Source organism: Toxorhynchites rutilus, chromosome 2, assembly GCF_029784135.1.
Source record: "Toxorhynchites rutilus septentrionalis strain SRP chromosome 2, ASM2978413v1, whole genome shotgun sequence".
Classification (NCBI taxonomy): domain Eukaryota; kingdom Metazoa; phylum Arthropoda; class Insecta; order Diptera; family Culicidae; genus Toxorhynchites; species Toxorhynchites rutilus.
In genome coordinates, this window is record NC_073745.1 from 100,504,854 (window position 1) to 100,524,813 (window position 19,960).

At 37.6% G+C, this 19,960-nt stretch overlaps 1 protein-coding gene across 6 annotated transcripts in view; it reads left to right on the forward strand.

Annotated features, from left to right (window-relative positions):
- The window catches only part of LOC129764251 (dnaJ homolog subfamily B member 6), a 299,378-nt gene that overhangs the window by 61,968 nt on the left and 217,450 nt on the right, over nucleotides 1-19,960 (forward strand). For 4 of the 6 annotated variants that reach the window (XM_055763163.1, XM_055763169.1, XM_055763164.1 and 1 more), the window contains one exon: nucleotides 12,318-12,915. The exons of the other annotated variants lie outside the window; for them this stretch is intronic. The gene's annotated coding sequence lies outside the window, so the exon portion shown is untranslated. The remainder of the gene's footprint in view (nucleotides 1-12,317; nucleotides 12,916-19,960) is intronic. 6 annotated transcript variants of the gene reach the window in all.

The following is a 19,960-nucleotide window of genomic DNA, read 5'->3' on the forward strand; positions in this document are numbered from 1 at the left end:
GATGAATATCTTGGCATGATGGTTGATAACTCAAGCTCAACTTTCATGTTGACAATGTCATCAAGAAAATTACCGCAAGGTAGACGTAGGACTACACATCGATCCAGTTTTTGAGACTTCGGACCAACGTCCAATTTATCAGTATCGGGTTGCTTTTGTATTGTTATTGTATGTTCAGTTCTTGCAATAATGACAAAAAAGGATATCTTTTGTTCATCTATTCCCATCAAATAAAATTTCAACATACAAAATGTAATCGAATAATTTAAAAAGCAGAAAATTGGAACTTGGTGCAAATGAACTGTATGGCGATGGTCCGAGACTTTTTTTAACTTGGGCACTTGTTTATGCTGGCACAATTTGCAGATGGGTTCATTTCCACGCTTGAAGTATTTTGCTGCTGAATGATTGGCGAGTTGGTAATGCATATCTGCGCTGGTATTTTGTTGCCGGTGCCGTCTAGACTGTTTGATTGGCACAAGAATTGGAAGAATTTCGCTGGCACAATATTTGTGCAATAGATGAAGTGGACCAGCTGAAGACTTATTGAAGAACCCAGCAAACATGAAATCGTATAATCAGCGTATATACATCATCATTTATCCAATATTTTGGGTGGTATATGATGCACCTAACTGGCACAGATAAATAAATATTGTCATTCGAATACACGATTTATTACAGACATAGACATAGTAACTTGTATGTATGAGAATATTTATGAGATATAAATGATGTATCAGAACGTTGTAAAAGTTTTTACTCATCTGTGCTTTGGTGGTTCCGTACGAACGAGAGCATGATGGGTGCATCCAATGTGGTCACGGATGTTGGAAGCAAGGTGGAGCACAGTCTTGCAGCCTGCGTAATAGGGGCATACGATAATCCGCCTGATACGGTACCAAGTGGCCTGCGTGAGAGAGATACGATAGCATGCATAGAGACTACATGCGATGCGCTCACCGAATGGTGGAACGCAAGGCGGAGCACAGTCTCGTAAGCCTGCAGGACGGTCTCGTGCATACGATAGGTCACCGAGTGGCCTGCGTGGGCGCAGTTGCTCCGTGTGAGCATATGCACGACACAGTGTATGCCGGGTATACCAGCTCGTGCATGATGAGGCGTCTCTTCTGTGTGAAAAGCATTAAGATGGTGAAGAATATGCTATTCAGCATGATGCCAGACACTTAGGAAGCGATTGGCCTTTGAGGGTAATCTTTTGGAACAACCTAATATGTATAAATGATTAAAACGAGTGGTGGCGATGATTAAGAAAATTGCTGTATTTTATTTCCAATAACTCGAAATTTATATAGAAATATGGTAATTAAGGTTCAGTGCTACGCTTTTAAGTAATCAAATAATATGAAGGAAGAATTTTCATTTAAATTTTACCAATTTAAAGATGCTTTTAGGCCTGCTGATCTAGTAGAAATTAATTTGCTTCCCTAAATCATCATATCACCACCAGACGTCGACACTGTACATACGACATCACAGATCTTGATATGTGAAATTCCTAATACGATGCAGTATGGCCTCAATTACGATCTAATATGATTTACTGTAGAACGATTTCCCACAGCATGTCCCAGCAAACATTAAATTGAATGAGTGGCCATAATTGGAGGCGATATATATATACATCGAAGACGAAATTGGATGATATATGATGCGTATAACTGGCATATACACGCAAAAGTGGAGACGATATACGTATATGCTATATTTTATACGCATACAACGCCGTATATAAGGATGTACGATGCTTTTTACACTGATCTGCGATTTGACTCTGCAATGCTATGTAAAATGAATAGAATGTGCGGGTATAATATTACTTATCGCGATACTAGGATGATCGCTATGCCAATATATGACTCCATCATAATATAAGAAATCGTGTTTTGGCATTCTATACGCTTTCGGATATACATTTGTTACATCTAAGTAAGACTTAATCTGTAGTGATCAATGAAATACTGGTTTTCGATTTTATACGATTTAAAATCTCGACAACGACAACGACATTGTATATGATTTTGACTCGATCTCACTTTATATACGATTTCTAGTACGCCAAGTTGAGCGATTTAATGTTTGCTGTTTTGTAAAATGAATGTCAGATTCAATGGATATCCCTACCAGAGGTTAGTCTTTTTTACTCGATAGCATACGTAAATTTGAATGTGTCATATCTGAAGACTGTGGTGAGAAAAACACGTATTAAATATTTTTATTGTTTGCATAAGGCAATACGGTAAGGTAAGAGGTAAGAGTTTTGATTGAATTGTAACACGTGTATTGGGTAAATATAGCCGATATTCGGCTTTCGAATCATGGTGCTGCTTGACATATGTTTAACAATTTCTCATTGTAGACCAAATCAATAAATATCACGGTAAAAAACAGGAAGTGGGTTATATCTATGGTATAACCGCAAGGGTGACGTAGGACTATCGTTGATTTAGAGATCATTTGTTTGAAGTTGAATCTAAATCCATTCTGAATGAATGAATAAATGAATATTTGGGAGACTTCGAAAACGAGAGCGTTACGTTGGAGGCACAAGGTTTTATGCATCCAATATAGGATACGAAAAACCTTGTTCTGAAGAATAATCTTCAGAAGCTAACCTGCTAACTGTACTTGATTGACAAATCACAAACCCAAATGTATTATATGGATATTTTATGGATAGAAAACATTAAAATAAACTCTTTCACATGAATGTAATTTTAAATTCCCAGAGGAACTGGCAGATTATTTTCAGTAACGTTTAGATATTTCCACATTTTCCTCGATACTGGAAGCCCACCAGTGGTTAATACTAACTCGATAACCACCTGTTAATAGTACTTGATTGAAAAATATTTGGTCACAGTGTTACATGAATAGAAAACATTCAAATAAATTCTTTCACATGAACATTCTTTGTGTGGACACCGACTGGACAACATCGTTGCTGGACGAGCTGGACGGCGAGGGATCGAGTGCCTTTCTCAAGGCAAGAGGGCGGAGGTGGTAGCGCTGGAGTAGAGTAATAGAGTAGAGTAGAGTTTTCAAAGGGCCTTTCTCAAGGCTAGAGACGAATGAACTGCAAAAGTTTAAAGTCTCTATAATACAAGACCTTCCTTCCTTCCTTCCTTTCACATGAATGTATTTTTAAATTCCCAGAGGAACTGGCAGATTATTTTCCAGCAATGATTAGATCTTTCCGGAACTTTCTCGATGCTGAATGGCATCCAAACGGAAAGAATTCTGCGCGTGTATGTGTCGATCCTTCGCCGTCCACCTCCTCCAGCACGTTAGGCAACGATGTTGTCTTGTCGATGTCCTTACGAAAAATGAATGTGTCTCACCACCAGAATATCGCTTAAGTATGCTTTTTGTGTGTGATTGAATCGAGAGAAGGTGTGGTTTACGATGGCAATTTGGAAGGCAAACTAGAGGGGAATGAACTCTCTGAGCTCGGAACTTTCGGCGACTGAGCAATAATCGATTGCGGGCGCATACAATATTGGATACGGAAATATCCTACTGATGGGGAAAAATAATCTTCAGAAGCTATCCTGTTAATTGCGATTGATTGAAAAATCACAAAACCAAATGTATTTGGTCACAGTGTTACATGGATAGAAAACATTCAAATAAACTCTTTCACATGAATGTATTTTTAAATTCCCAGAGGTACTGGCAGATTATTTTCAGTAACGATTAGATATTTCCACATTTTCCTCGATACTGGAAGCCCACCAGTGGTTAATACTAACTCGATAACCACCTGTTAATAGCACTTGATTGAAACATATTTGGTCACAGTGTTACATGGATAGAAAACATTCAAATAAATTCTTTCACATGAACATTCTTTGTGTGGACACCGACTGGACAACATCGTTGCTGGACGAGCTGGACGGCGAGGGATCGAGTGCCTTTCTCAAGGCAAGAGGGCGGAGGTGGTAGCGCTGGAGTAGAGTAATAGAGTAGAGTAGAGTTTTCAAAGGGCCTTTCTCAAGGCTAGAGACGAATGAACTGCAAAAGTTTAAAGTCTCTATAATACAAGACCTTCCTTCCTTCCTTCCTTTCACATGAATGTATTTTTAAATTCCCAGAGGAACTGGCAGATTATTTTCCAGCAATGATTAGATCTTTCCGGAACTTTCTCGATGCTGAATGGCATCCAAACGGAAAGAATTCTGCGCGTGTATGTGTCGATCCTTCGCCGTCCACCTCCTCCAGCACGTTAGGCAACGATGTTGTCTTGTCGATGTCCTTACGAAAAATGAATGTGTCTCACCACCAGAATATCGCTTAAGTATGCTTTTTGTGTGTGATTGAATCGAGAGAAGGTGTGGTTTACGATGGCAATTTGGAAGGCAAACTAGAGGGGAATGAACTCTCTGAGCTCGGAACTTTCGGCGACTGAGCAATAATCGATTGCGGGCGCATACAATATTGGATACGGAAATATCCTACTGATGGGGAAAAATAATCTTCAGAAGCTATCCTGTTAATTGCGATTGATTGAAAAATCACAAAACCAAATGTATTTGGTCACAGTGTTACATGGATAGAAAACATTCAAATAAACTCTTTCACATGAATGTATTTTTAAATTCCCAGAGGTACTGGCAGATTATTTTCAGTAACGATTAGATATTTCCACATTTTCCTCGATACTGGAAGCCCACCAGTGGTTAATACTAACTCGATAACCACCTGTTAATAGCACTTGATTGAAACATATTTGGTCACAGTGTTACATGGATAGAAAACATTAAAATAAACTCTTTCACATGAATGTAATTTTAAATTCCCAGAGGAACTGGCAGATTATTTTCAGTAACGATTAGATATTTCCACATTTTCCTCGATACTGGAAGCCCACCAGTGGTTAATACTAACTCGATAACCATCTGTTAATAGTACTTGATTGAAACATATTTGATCACAGTATTACATGGATAGAAAACATTCAAATAAACTCTTTCACATGAGCTTGAGCTTGAGCTTGAGCTTGGGTAGACTGTACAATTCGTAGTTGCTCTCCGTGATTGACCTGAACCAACCAAATTGCACAAAGAACACACAGAATGACGCTTGGGACTAGCAAATCATTCTCGTTGTGCAATTCTCGGTGATTCGAGCTTTGAATGGTCAATAACGACGCCGGCCACGTCCTTACAGTCACCAGGGGAAGGGAAGGAATGTTAGTATGATATTCGCCGCCCGAAGGCCAGAAGGGTCGCCTCTATAGCGTGGTTCCCTAGCGTTTATCATGGAAAGGATAGTTGTTAGTAGGGAGAGGTAAAAATCAGGATTCACTGTGGTAAGTGATGTGATTGTGTAAACGCGACAAATAAACTCTTTCACATGAATGTATTTTTAAATTCCCAGAGGAACTGGCAGATTATTTTCAGTAACGATTAGATATTTCCACATTTTCCTCGATACTGGAAGCCCACCAGTGGTTAATACTAATTCGATAACCACCTGTTAATAGCACTTGATTGAAACATATTTGGTCACAGTGTTACATGGATGGAAAACGTTAAAATAAACTCTTTCACATGAATGTAATTTTAAATTCCCAGAGGAACTGGCAGATTATTTTCAGTAACGATTAGATATTTCCACATTTTCCTCGATAGTGGAAGCCCACCAGTGGTTTATGCTAACTCGATAACCATCTGTTAATAGTACTTGATTGAAACATATTTGATCACAGTGTTACATGGATAGAAAACATTCAAATAAACTCTTTCACATGAATGTATTTTTAAATTCCCAGAGGAACTGGCAGATTATTTTCCGGATCTTTCTCGATGCTGAATGGCATCCAAACGGAAAGAATTCCGCGCGTGTATGTGTGTGTGTGTAGCGGTTGCTTCGAGATCTTCCCGGGGAACCGTTTGTGGCATCACTCTCCTCCTGATGGATTCATGTCTAGCCTAAGGTGCACAAACAGGCTCTTGGTGACACCGTTCATCAGCGCTTTCATGATAAACGAAGAGCTTCACCACAACAGCGTCAACATGCTCCAATCGCTGTTCAATTAGAACTGAGTGGATTTCCGAGCGGCGCTCGCTTTTATACCGATTGGTGATTTCAATAGCCTGTTTTGAAAGCAATTTTAAGACTATTGAAACAAGTTTACAAGAGGTCAGCTCAGTTACCGAGCAGAACTCGATAACTGGTCCGCGCCCTCCGCCCAATTAGCAGACAACCGCTATAATATAATACTTTTAACTTGGAAACAATGCACGATTTCGAGAAAAAGAAATAATCGGTTTGAAAGTTAGCAACCAACAAACAACAGTCTTAAATTCACTCAAGCTCTCCCACGCGTTACAATTTATAAAAATGATTTTGCTTTTTATTATTCCGGATTTTCGGGATTTTACAGAATGCATCGAACTGGTGCATTGATTTGCATTTGTAGTAGATCTTTAGTGAAAGATTCGCTGGTCCTGGAAAGCGAAACAATCTGGCCATATGTCGTTTGTATTGGCAATGCTAGTAATGTCTCTTCTAGACAAACGGAATGCAGCCACAAGGGGATTCAACATTGGTATCAGTACCACCATCACTGTGTGTGTTGGATCGATAAACACGAGCCAGTTTAGGAAACTTATTCAAAACTCACGGCCTTGGAAAAAGCCATTTTCGACGTCCTCGATGTCGCCGTCGTCGATTGATAGCTGAATGGCTGCCAAACACTTAATGACGTGGTGTGAAAGTGGCTAAGCAGAAGCAGTATTAACAGGCTGTAGAATCAAACAAGGGTGGGGCTTTCAACGCAATATTTCGCTTTTCTTCAGGCTTTCATTGTATTTAGTAAAAAAGGGCAAACAAAGAACAGCTCACATGCTTGTGGGTGGGTTATTTTTCATGTCCTCTTTGGGTAGAATGATATGCACGGTGGATAGCTAAGCTTTGTTTCACAGTAGTGTTGGTGTATTTAAATTGTATTCAAATTGTATTGTTTTTGAGGAGCTCAAATAAGGTCAATCAAGGTGAGATTTAGATCGTTTAGATGATGCTTGACATTTTGCAATTATTCAATTGTTTATCTCAGAAAAATAATTATGTTATTTATCGTGATAGGTGCGTAAAATTATTCGTAATCTATTGATGCAAACATCTTTGTAATCTATTTAAAAATGTCTGAAAAATGTCCATGTCTGAATATACGTGAATATAAAAAAGTAAATAAAAGTCTGAAATTAAAAAAAACTGTTTTATAAGGTTTCGCCTGGAAATTTGGAGAACAGTTGAGTACTTTTCTTAAAAAGTTCACTTAAATACTCTTCATTTACTGATAAGAAATCGGAAATCGATTTCTTACAATACCGGATTCTAAAAAATGGGTACATATATCCGATAATATCGACAAAAAATCTAAATTTTCAGACCATTCAATCGTGAATATTTTGAGAAAAGATAAATACATTCTGTCAAATGTAAACTGGGAATTCGTAATTTCAAATCTTCCCGCTGAACATTTATTATTTTTTTAAGCTGAGCACGATCTGTCATTTAGTTTGTTCACAGTGTCATTAAGAACAAGTTAACTTTGTTGCTCGGCAATTTTTGATATGGATAATTCTATTGGTCAAAAATATTGTGTGAAATTTCGTGTTGCAAACAAAATTTCTTGTGCTGAAACGTTGAAAATGTTGTAAAATACATTACAAACAATAGTGCTCGGAAATCGTCATTTTAGTTTGAGCCCGTGAATTAAATATCTCTCATGAGACCGTTCGACATATTTTGGTTGATGTTTTGGCCATGAGAAAAGTCGCAGCACGAGTGTTCCGTTAACTGCGTTGTTCGTAAGCTGTTATGTTCTTAGATCCTTAACAGAAAAAGTCACAGCAGGGTTGTGCCCGAGACACGACCGCATAGTTGACGTAGGATTCCGTTGGGCTATCTGTTGTTTTGGATATGTTTGAAGAATTACATTGTTAAACTCTTCGATAATGATTTGGTGGCCCGGAATGGGGCCATTTTGTTTGGTTGTTAGGTATTGTTTGTTCACAACCGAGTGATGATGATAGAAGGATGGTGCGTATCTAGCGTATCTAGATAGAAGATGGAACGAGATATGATGAAAGCCGGCCTCTGTGGCCCTGAACGAGATGGCTCCTGTGTTATGTATGGATGAAATGAAGAAAAAAACTCATCAATGTAATATAAGATAATTATCATTATCGAACACAATTATCAATTTTTCTCACCAGTAAAAAAGTGTTACTTTATTATAGAGAAAATATATATTTGAAATGGAAAAGGTAATTTCATTTATAATTTTTACTTTCTGAGTGTTTATTCAACTCATTTTCATTTTCGTTTCAAACCCAAGGAACTCCTTAATTTTTCCAATTTTTCTCGTTGCATGAACTTTCCTTGGGAGAAAAAAATCGTTTCATATACAGTTTTACACTTACACTTGTGCTAAAAGTTTTACAATGCATAATCGGTCATTGATATGAAATTTCACGAAGCAACCAACTTAAAAGTACTAAATTTAAATTTTATTTATATTCTATCAAACACAAGTTCTATTCAGTTCATTTAATGTTTCAATTCGTGAAATTTCATATCAATGACCGATCATGCATTGTAAAACTTTTAGCACAAGTGTAAGTTTATCAATCCATCGAAAGATTCATATTGGAACGAAAATTTAAAAAAAATCGTTCATCGCTCCCAACTTATTCGCCAGCACGTATGCAATCAGCAGTGCCCACGCTAGTCACAATGAGCACTATCCATTTGTGCGTCCCGTTTGTTAAACTGTCGACAACGTGGGTATTTATATGCTGATTTCCCCCAGAAACCTTGAATTTGAAATCTCTGTTAGGGAATACATGTCGGTGGAAACAAAAGTTCCCCCCTGCTTTCATGTATTTGCAATGCTGATTTCCCCCAGGCAGCTGGGTTTAGATGTCTCTATTAGGGAACACATTCCGATAGGAACAAAAGCTTCCCTTACCTTGATGTATTTGCAATGCTGATTTCTCCGTATCTTCGATTTCGACCAATCAGAACGAGGTATTTCCGTTTGGAGATTTGTTGATTGTTTGATAGTTAGTTCCATATGATATATCATTTCATCCATTGTGATGAATTGTTATGGAGTGCTCAGATCGATTGATGCAAATATCTCGTAAATCGATCAGGAAATAACTGACCAATAATTGTAAGTGCATGAGCCGCCGCATCTGTCATCAATTTCGACCAATCAGGACTGGGTATTTCCGTTAGGTTAGAGGTTGAGATTTTTCAATTATTTGATAGTTAGTTTCATGGCGTATATTATTTTATTGAATGTAGAAAATTGTTATGGAGTGCCGAAATCGATTGACGCAAAATTATCATCAATCCATCATGAAATGGCTGAGCAATAACCGTTTGAAATTGGACAATTTTCACGATGTGCTCGATTTTCGATTTTCAATTTGTACCCCAATATGTTCTCGAAAGACGTAATCCTACGTCAAAAAATCTGTTCAATTTTCCATGCAGAAAACTTGATATTCTATTAAGGCATATTCGTTATATACGGAAAATTAATTCATTGTTCATTATTTTTATGTTAAATTGTTTTATTAATTCCTAAAATATAACCCTTTATTTGATTCATGCACACATGCAGTAGCGCGTTGAATGGAAACCATCTACCGTGTTGTATGGAAACCGCGCAATAAGAAACTCAGAATGAGTACAAATCACATCATTCGTACCGCGTAGTATGAAGACCAATAAGAGATAAGAGAGAAGATAAGAGATAAGAGATAAGAGATAAGAGATAAGAGATAAGAGATAAGAGATAAGAGATAAGAGATAAGAGATAAGAGACAAAAGATAAGAGGAAATGATAAAAAAATATAACAAAAAGTAGAAGGGTCTGAGCCTAGGGGCACGGACGGAAGTTTGACGTAGGACTGTAATTGTTCAGAACAGTTGTTTTTTAAAATGTAGTTCTTTTTATTGTTCAGAAATCTGTTAGTTTTTTTCTTTTGAAACTCTAAATAGTATCCCTGAAAAGGGCCGTTTGTTATATGTACTCATAATCGTCAAACGGTTTGTAACAGTTTGTACTCATAATCGGCTTTTTCGGTGGAATAATGTTCATTTGCAGACTATCACAAGTAAGTCGTATAGGTTCTACTGCTCAATCCATCATAGAAGGAATTGAGTCATTGAGAATTATAAATATGAGTCATGAAGATTAATATTTAATTTCGTTTCATTTTAATGATGCGATGTAATTCCGATCTCAATAGGTCCTCGCATGATAATCGCTGCCATCCTCCTAGTATTGATATAATTTTTCGCTGAACATTTGTCCATGTTGCCGCAGCCCGGAAGACACATGCTTATTGTATTCGTCACTCCGTCGTATACAGAAGTCATTCCCTAACTGGACTATCTTCAACTGGACTTATCTATAACAGGGCGTATGTTAACTGGGATGCAAAGCAGTTATGTATCAATAATAAATGTTATCTTCAATTCGAAGTAATATCCTCTAAGCCGGAGCTTGCCTGAAACCGATGTCGTAAACGGCTAAGAGATTATCTTGAATGTTTATATAAACATATCCAGTTAAAACCATGCATTGGTTGCACGAATAAAGTTGATGGGACGTTGTTGAACGGAAACTACGCTATAAGAGTACATCCATTCCTCGCTCTACTCAAAATGCATTTAATCTTTATATTTCGTTTAAATCAAAAATACACACATAACAAGTTCATACATTGATTTACACGATGAAATACACAAAACAATGTTTATCGTGTAAATCAACATATGAAAAATCAGGATGATCATTTTCATTGGCACCCTAAACCATACGTTTTGCCTCCTATTCCGAAAAAAGACTCAACAGTCTCAGTGCCGATTTTCGACAAAAAAAATTTGAAGATTACAGTAGATCTCGACGTTTCATGCAATTATAAGACATTTGGCATCAAAAATAGATTCGAAAATACAATATTCATCGACATCGAAAAAAAGTTTTTTGCCGTTATTGCGAATCATTTTAGGCCGTGAATCGAAAACGTGCCTTAATTGAAGAGGACCGTAATAGCGAAATGCCGTATAAAGAACGGCCGTATAGCGAGGTATGACCATACCGCGTTATAGGAGGGCTGTCGCAGTTTCATCTCCGCGTTATATTGAAACCGTGTTCCGAGAGTATCGCGTTATAGGAGGGTTGACTGTATATCAAAGCGGTCAACTAAAGAAGTTTAATGCACAGTGCGCCATAATGGAACAAAAAATAATGGACAGAAAATTTATCTTTTTTTTAAAAAAAAGTCAGATTTTTGGAAATTGTTGAAATGTTTCTTATATTTGTTTTAGATCCGATTATATGAAAGTACGCATGGTTTTCGATTTTTTTTCGAGTAGTTTCAGCCTTAAAGTACACTTTTCTAAAAAAGTAGATCATTTTCGACCGCGAAGCTTGAATCAATTAAGTGATGTGGTTATTTTTATGGTGTAAGGTTGTGTGAAAATATGCATTATAACAAATCTTATTATTTTTTTTCATATTTTTCGAGAAGGAACCACTCAACTTTGATAATTTTTCATGTCTTCGAAAAGCAATCATATGATAATGATATGGTCAATTGATTAGCTACTTGTTATCAATTTAATTAAATTTTGTATAACTTTTTCCGGCATCAAATTCAAAATATAATGTTCGATTTTTTGTCATTTCCCAGAAAATGGAAGATTGGAAAAAATAGTTCTTGAACATTGGGGTTTCTTTAACGCCAATAATCAAAATAACATTCGTAAAAAAATATTGTTCACAGCTTGGTCGTTAATGGGTTAACAGCACCGTTCTCAATCCATGATAGGATAAAAGCTGTCAGCTGATATTGACAGCTGTTCAACCAGAACTCTTTTCTCTTCCTACATAAACGTTTACGTGCAGAACGCATGCCACGAAAATCGGGCGTGACGCTCTACACTGACAAAAAAAAAACAAAACAAAAAAAACAACAACACCGTACATTAATTCCTGAATTGCAATATCACATTCCCCAAGGTTGAGATAGTGTGCAACGGGGGGAGCATTCAAACCGTCTGAGTTTGTGACAGACAAACGGTTATCGTTGTCATTGTTGCTACCATGCGCATGTGCGCATGCTCCTCTCTCCCTTGACGACGATGACGGCGACGACAATCATTTGCCACAAAAATTCGCACAAAATTCCTCTCGTGAAATATCGAATCTCCGAGCAGCGGAAGAGAACATGAAGGTTATTTCACTGGTTTTATTTCCGTTCCAGGCCAGTTCCAGCAGTGGTGTTCAGGCGGAAAGCAACCGTGTCTCGGGCTGTGAGAGAGTGTCGTTCAGAAGAGCAGATATCAAGTCAATCATCCCACGACTGGCTGGGTTCAGAAAAGGTGAAGAATCACTTTCGGCAGCTACAGCAGCCTTCGGTTCCGGGAGGAGACAAAAATCAATTTCTTTCGCCTCGGACCAAAAAAATAAACAAGTTTGTTGAGAGATCAACCCCGTTCAAAGACCCCCCCGTGGTGCAATAGTGTCTGCCCGATTGGCGCGGTTGTGCGTCTAAAGTTCTAGATTGTTTCATCACTGAAAAAAGAAGGGTGTAGTGTTGTGTTTTTCCTCTGTTACCTCAAGGAAGTGGAAGTGTATCGGTGGTTCGAGAATTGAAAAAAAAAAGTGAACGAGTGAAGCGAAAAAATAATACCCTTCTAAACGTGAAGTCATAGCAGCTAAAGGAGTAAACGTCAGCACATCTTTCCGTTTCGGTGGCGCGTTACTTACGATTCCTCGGTGTCTGGAATACAGCTCGTGAGCAGTGGAGGCAGCAGAAGCTCCGTGAAGAGGAAAAAAAGCAACACCCCGTTGCGCTACAAGTAAGTGTTGATTCACATCCTCAAACACTGTTGATAGTAATGTGTGGATGATGGTAACGGGCACGAGCGTGTTTTTCGATAAGATTACGGGCCTGCAATTTGTACGGGGCAATCTGGTCCGCAGATTATTGTCTATCGACAATTACGGTGTATTAGCGAAGTAATGGTTGTTGGGGTGAGCAATAGCAAGCGCTATGTGATGCAATTTTGGTTCAAGAACATGGACCGACGTGTACTCCGCGTCGAAGTGACGCCTACGCGGCGGCGGAGACGGGAAGACGCGTTTTCCTGTTTAAGCAATGTCAAGGATTTTCAGTCGTTATAGTCGGAAATAGTATGGAGCCGTTCACTTTTGGGTGATAGGTTTAGGTCAGATTGATTAGTTTGGTATTTCAGGTATATTCTCGAATTGAATGGACGAAGCTTGTAGAACGTTCATGATTCTCCAAGTTGTGTTTATTTTGGTAATACATACTTTATTTTTTATTCTACATGAGAGTACTAAGTACTGCTGTACGAAACTTTAAAATCGTTTTTCTCGAAACCATGCTTTTTAGGCTGATGGTATCGATAAATGATGAAACGGATATCCGGTAACTATCCGGTATCCGGCCTATCCGGCTAATATTTGCTATCCGGCTGGATACCGGATAGTGACCTGCCGGATATGAGAAAAAAATCAATAATTTCTCACTAATACAAGACAACTCATTAATTCCATTCATGCTTAATTAAAAATTGATTTGATTACAAAAATGCTCTGAAAATCTAATACGATTCACCGCGTAATATTTTATATATATATTATAACATTATTTTCTGCCGGGCTGTTTCCGTTTCAAGAACTCCTAAATAGTCTGACTTGAACCTCAGGCCCAAAAGGTAGCAATTAGGTAATTTGGATCCTCCCCTAACCAATTGAAATGATTTCTCATTCCAGCGTTTGAATATGCTCTCATACGAGGTAAGTACGGTGTTCTCTCATCCTTGTCCAAATACCTTTTTAATGCAGCAATATGTTAATATTATATCGATATACAGCCATTCCATGCCAAACCGATATGGTGGTTCTAAAATTTTCGTGAAAAGTGGTAGATTTGTTCTTTAGCGCAAACAATTAGACCCGTATTTTTAATTTTTCTTCGTTAGGGTGACCATTTCCGTTTTAGGAATTTTCAAAAAATCACTTTTTTATTTTTTTTTCCTAAAATGACTATTTTCAAAAATTCATAACTTTTAAACTACTGGACCGATTCTAATGATCGCCATATCAAATTAAAGCCAATCACCTTGTCTATATCAAATGCAGGAGATTTTACTTTTCTCCCGTTATTATTGCCCTTTTTTAATGGTTTTAATGGTCTCGGGACCAAGGGCACTATATTTTTTCTAGAAATCATTTCGAGACCATGAAGATAATAAAAAATAATAATACAATCAATAGCAACGGATACACAATTTTTCTGCAACTTATTTGATATGTCGATCATTAGAATCGGTTTAGTTGTTCAAAAGTTATGATTTTTTGAAAAAAGTCATTTTAGGAGAAAAGTGAAAAAAGGAATTTTTTTTATCACCTTAGAACGGAAATGGTCACCCTAACGAAAAAATAAAAAAAAACTACCACTTTTCACGAATATCTGAGAACCACTACATCAGTTTGGCATGGAATGGCTGTATTTAAGGTAACCTAATCATGTACCGACAAGTTCAACAAACAGACCAACAAATATTTTAGGCATCATATAACTGATTATTTGCTTGTCGTGTTTTGCATCGAATATATTTGATCAAGTACACGTTGATCAAATTTTACATGTCAAAAACAGTGAGCACTAGGGTGCCAATGAAAATGGTCATCTCTAATTTCAAAAAGTTACCCCATAAAAAATGTTCACCACCTCGAAAAAACACCCTATCAGCTCAATCGGACTTAAGGGAGAGTGGCGCAAAGCGGTCAAAATTTGAGTTTTTTTAAAAAAAATTTATGCCAAATGTCTTAAAATTGCATGAAACGTCGAGATCTAGTGTCATCTCGAAAATCGTTTTTTGGCAAAAATTTTGGTTGTCAAAAAAATGTTTTTTTGGGACTTGGTCGGATTTTCGACAAAAAAAAATTTTTTGAGATAAATGTAAATATCGACGAGTAATGCATTTTTGAGACATTTGACATCAACATTTTTTTTAAAACCCCAATTTTCGATAATTTTTCGTTTTTCAAAAAACTCAAATTTTAACGTTTGTGACTCCAGTAAATTAAGTCCGAATGAGCTAATAATTTTTAATAGGGTATATTATAGTGCAAATCAACATTTCCTAGCAAGTTCCGATTGAAAAATCGAGATAACTATTTTTATTGGCACTCTAAACCATACTTTTCGTTTCGTATTCTGAAAAAAAAACTAAGTTCAGAGTTCCGATTTTTGACAAAAATTTTTTTTTCGAGATGACACTAGATCTGGACGGTTTATGCCATTTTAAGATAATTGGCATCAAAATTTTTTTTTCCAAAACCCCGATTTTCTTTACTCCCCCCTTGGGTAATTTTTCGATTTTCAAAAAACTCAAACTTTGACCGCTTTGCGCCACTCTTCCTTAAGTCCGATTGAGCTGAAATTTAGCATAGATTGCCTTCGAGGTGGTGAACATTTTGTATAGGGTAACTTTTTGAAATTTTAGGGTAGATTTTTCCCATACATTCATTGGCACCCTAAGAAACACACATTTCCTAATGCTTTCACAAAGTGGCACGAACAGTCGGCACAGCAGCAATTTTTTCAAATTAACTAATGACTTTAACATACTATGAGCGTTGGATTTGCACGAAACGTCGATATTTATGTCCCCCTCACAGATGTTTCTCTCTTCTCATTTTTTCTTTTTCATTCTCGATCTCTTTCTCTCATTCTCGATCTTTCGCTCTCTTTCTCGATCTTCCGCTCTCTTTCTCGATCTTTCGCTCTCTTTCTCGATCTTTCGATCTCTTTCTCTGTATTTCCCTCTCATTATCGATCTCTCTCTCTCAATCTCTCTCTCAATCTCAATCTCTCTCTCTCTCTTTCTCTCTCTCGATCTCTCTCAATCTTTCTCTCTCTCTCTCTCTCTCTCTCTCTCTTTCTTTCTCTCTCGATCTCTCTCAATCTCTCTCTCTCTTCCTTCTTTCGCTCTCTTTTTCTCTCTCTCCCTTCCTCCCTTCCTCCCTCCATCTTTTCTTAGCTGTCTCTCGATCTCTCTTTGCGCTCTCCCAATCTCTTTTTCAATTTCTCTCCATTTTTCTTTCGTTTTCTCTCCATCTCTTTTTTTCTCTCCCTTCCTCTCTCTATTTCTTGTGTTTTCTCTTTCTCTTTTGCTCTCTTTATGTATATTTCTCGCTCTTTTCCTTTCCCCTCTATTTCTCTCTCTCTCTCTCTCTCTCTCTCTTTTTTTTCTTTTTTCTCTTCTTCTCTTCCTCTTTTTCTCTATTTCTCCTTTTCTTTTGTTTCTTCTTACTCACTTTCTCTTTCTTCTTCTCTTTCTATCTCGTTCTCTCGTTATCTCTCGTTATCTCTTTCTTTCTCTTTCTCTATCTTTCTTCCTCTGTTGATTGTGTTGCATTGTGGTGTATAGTCAAAAATAAATCGGAAATCCAAATATTTTTGGATTTTTTGGAATTAAAAAAAGTATGTTTTTGGGTCCTGTACTGTTATGATTTTCATTTAAATGTGTTCGTACGTGTTTTTTTACAAATGTTGATTTTTTGACGTGGAACTACGTCTCACTAGAATATATGAGAGGTAAAATAAAAACCTAAACACAGAACTTGCAGGAAAAAATGAAAGATTTCGAGTGCTTAGAACTCGAACATTTCTTGATCGAAAAGATGTTTGCATCAATTGATAGGAAATATTTCTGCGCATCTATCACAATTAATAAAATGTTATTTTTCCTGAAATAATCAATTGAATAACTGTCAAATGTCAAACATTATCTAAACGCCCTAACTGTCCCGTTTTGATTGGACCGATTTACGGTTTCCCCAACACATCCATCTAAACCAAAGTGCATGGGGAAATTGGCATTTCAAATATATGCAAGTAGGGAGAACTTTTGTTCCCCCCGAAATGTGTTCCCTAACACCAAGGTGCCTTACTTTATATGGCGTTCGTTAAAATTCTTTACTTACACAATTGAATTCGAAAATTGTTGCATTTAATCAATAATTTATTCAATACAAACAAATGATTACTGAGCAAACAGTAGTATCACGTCAACCTTGCGGTTATATCATAGATGTATCATAGATATTAAGAGCTTTGCGAGGTTTACAATTTTTTATTAATTTTTTGAAAATTTTTGAAATTTTTGAAAACTTTTTTTTTAAATTTTGAAACCCATTATTGCTATAATTTTTATTTAAATGTGTTCATCAGGGTGCTAATGGGTGCATCTCGAATTTCAAATAGTTATCCTATAAAAATGTTCACCACCTCAATCGGACTTAAGGACTTAATTTATATGGAGGTACCTAGTGCGCAGTCAAAGTCTCGTCTCGGCAAGCTCTGCACTCTACAACATGTTTTGTGCATGTTCAGAGAATGCATTCTAAAACGAACAACTTTTTTCCCATTTCCGTTCAGCTTAATAGCGAATTATAGACTGACGATTTGTCGTAGTAGAGGGAGTGCTTATTGTGCTGCTTCTTTTTTCCCTTGGTTAGAATGATGCTAGTACCTAGGGGTACTTCTAGACAGCAAACTATCGTTCCAGCAGCACATTTCATATATTGTGGGCAAAGCTTCCAGAAGTCTGGGCTTTTTGTTTCGAATCGGTAAAGATTTCAATGACATATATTGCTTGAAGTCTTTGTACTGCTCGCTGGTACGTTCGACTCTTGAGTACGGCTGTCAAGTTTGGAGTCCTTACTACCAAAATGGTGTCGACATAATTGAAGCTGTACAGCGCAGGTTTGTGCGCTTTTCTCTTCGACGCTTGCCGTGGAGGGATCCTTTTCGGCTACCCAGCTATGATAGTAGATGCCTTCTAATCAATTTAGACACCTTAGCTGTTCGCCGCAATGTCGCCCATGCTATGCTAGTGTCTGATGTCCTGACGTCGAAAACAGAGTGTCCGGCGTTGCTCCGTTCATTCCAACTACAGGTGCCTCCAAGAAGTCTGCGGAACCAAAATTTGCTGCGTATACCGGTCCGGCGAACAAATTACGCGACCTACGGTAGTATATCCGGTCTGCTCAGAATGTTCAACAGAGTTGCAGAGGGCTTTGATTTCAATTTATGTAGGGTAGCTATTAAACGTAGTTTTAAGAGAATATTAACCCATTTAAATATCATTAGGGCATATATTCTGCCTGTTGATTATTGTAATAAATAAATAGATGGTTATATACGATACTTTCGCAATGATTTTGATATAAACAAGTTGTGCTACTTTACTTCAATAAAATAAACTTCCATTCTATACCTTTCACATTTACACCAAATCACTCGTACATCGTACATTTACTATCCGATGTAAAAAAATTGTACATGTTTTTTTTTATTTCGGCTCTAGGGGGCATGATTCCGTATTAAAGCGGTTGGGCGGTCTATGTTGGTCTTTTTCAAGGCTCAAGTCCAATGGATTACAAAAATTTAAAACCTGTATAACTCTACTCTGTCTCTCGCTTCAGTTTTTAGTTTCACTATAGACAGCGATTAGCCAACACCACGTTAGCCACAACCACAACACTGAAAGTTGATTTGAAATTTCCGATTTATTGATTTTTATAAAAAAAAAATTAATTATAAATTTTTCACAAAAGGAAACTCTTCAAGAGCCACATGTGATAAGATCTATCCGCTTTAGTAAACAAAACGTAAGTCGTTTTGCACTATTCTTCGCGAATTATTCGCTTATATTAAAAAAAAATGTTCACCTCTCCTAGAATTTGTTTCGTTCAAACTAACGATTTGTCAGAGATATCAGGTCGAAACTACGAAACTACGCCCTAACGACTATCGAGGAGTGATTTCTGTTTTTATCTACATTTTGACATGCGACAACTATACCGAAGTGCAGGGTGACTCAACAGCTCTGACTTTTCAAACATAGGGAGACTAATATGGTTATGATTTTATTATTTTCCTACACATGCCTGTTCTATCAAATTCCTTCCAAAAATATTATTCAATCTGAACGACGAAAGTGTCACCCATATCTGGGTGACCGGGCGACGAAAGGGTTAATTCTTTGATAGACAATTGACACCCTTTTGGTGGGATTTCTCGCTTTCCACCTTAAGATCTATTATATCGATTTTCGCTACAATCTAGATAGACATCAAATCATGGTTGATCCTAAAGAAGACAGTGAAGTCTCCCTCGCCTAAGAAGTTAACATTAGTGGACGGTGACGAAGCGAATGAGCGAAACACATGTCAGGTGGTGACACATCTGGTACTCCCGTAGCGCCACTAACCGACAAAGATTCGCAATTCAAGCATGGCGGTGGCGACCGATGATAAATGACACTTTCATGAACCCGACAAAACGCCGATACAAGAATTACATCAGATACTACGATGGGTTGAGAGACACTCCGGAGCGGGGGTATGTGGGGGTGTGCCGGAGGTATGGTTTGTGAATTCTTCTCACGTTTTTTGTGCGCGCTGTGGCGACGGGATTCATCATGCGTGTACAGAAGTGGATGAACTTTGGGAACATGCTATAATATTTGTATTATTCACTTCCTGGGCGAGCGAACGCTTCGGGTTTGGAGTGATGTGTCATTCCGGCATTGACCAGGGCCGCCGCGGTGGTGGTGATGACAATTTTAGAATCATCGTCTCGTCTCGCACAACTTCTCACAGCAAAAGAGGTAGGTACCAGCGTGTACGACGATATCCCCGCGATGGTGGACTATTAATTATGCTGTTTTCGTTCCTTCACTTCGGAATTGGATTTCTGTACCCATTTTAAATGTAGGATGGCGCTCAACTCCACTTTACGGTGTCGCGTTCTGGATAAGGGAATACTTGTTTTAGCCGGAGCAGGTATTTCGTAATACTCAC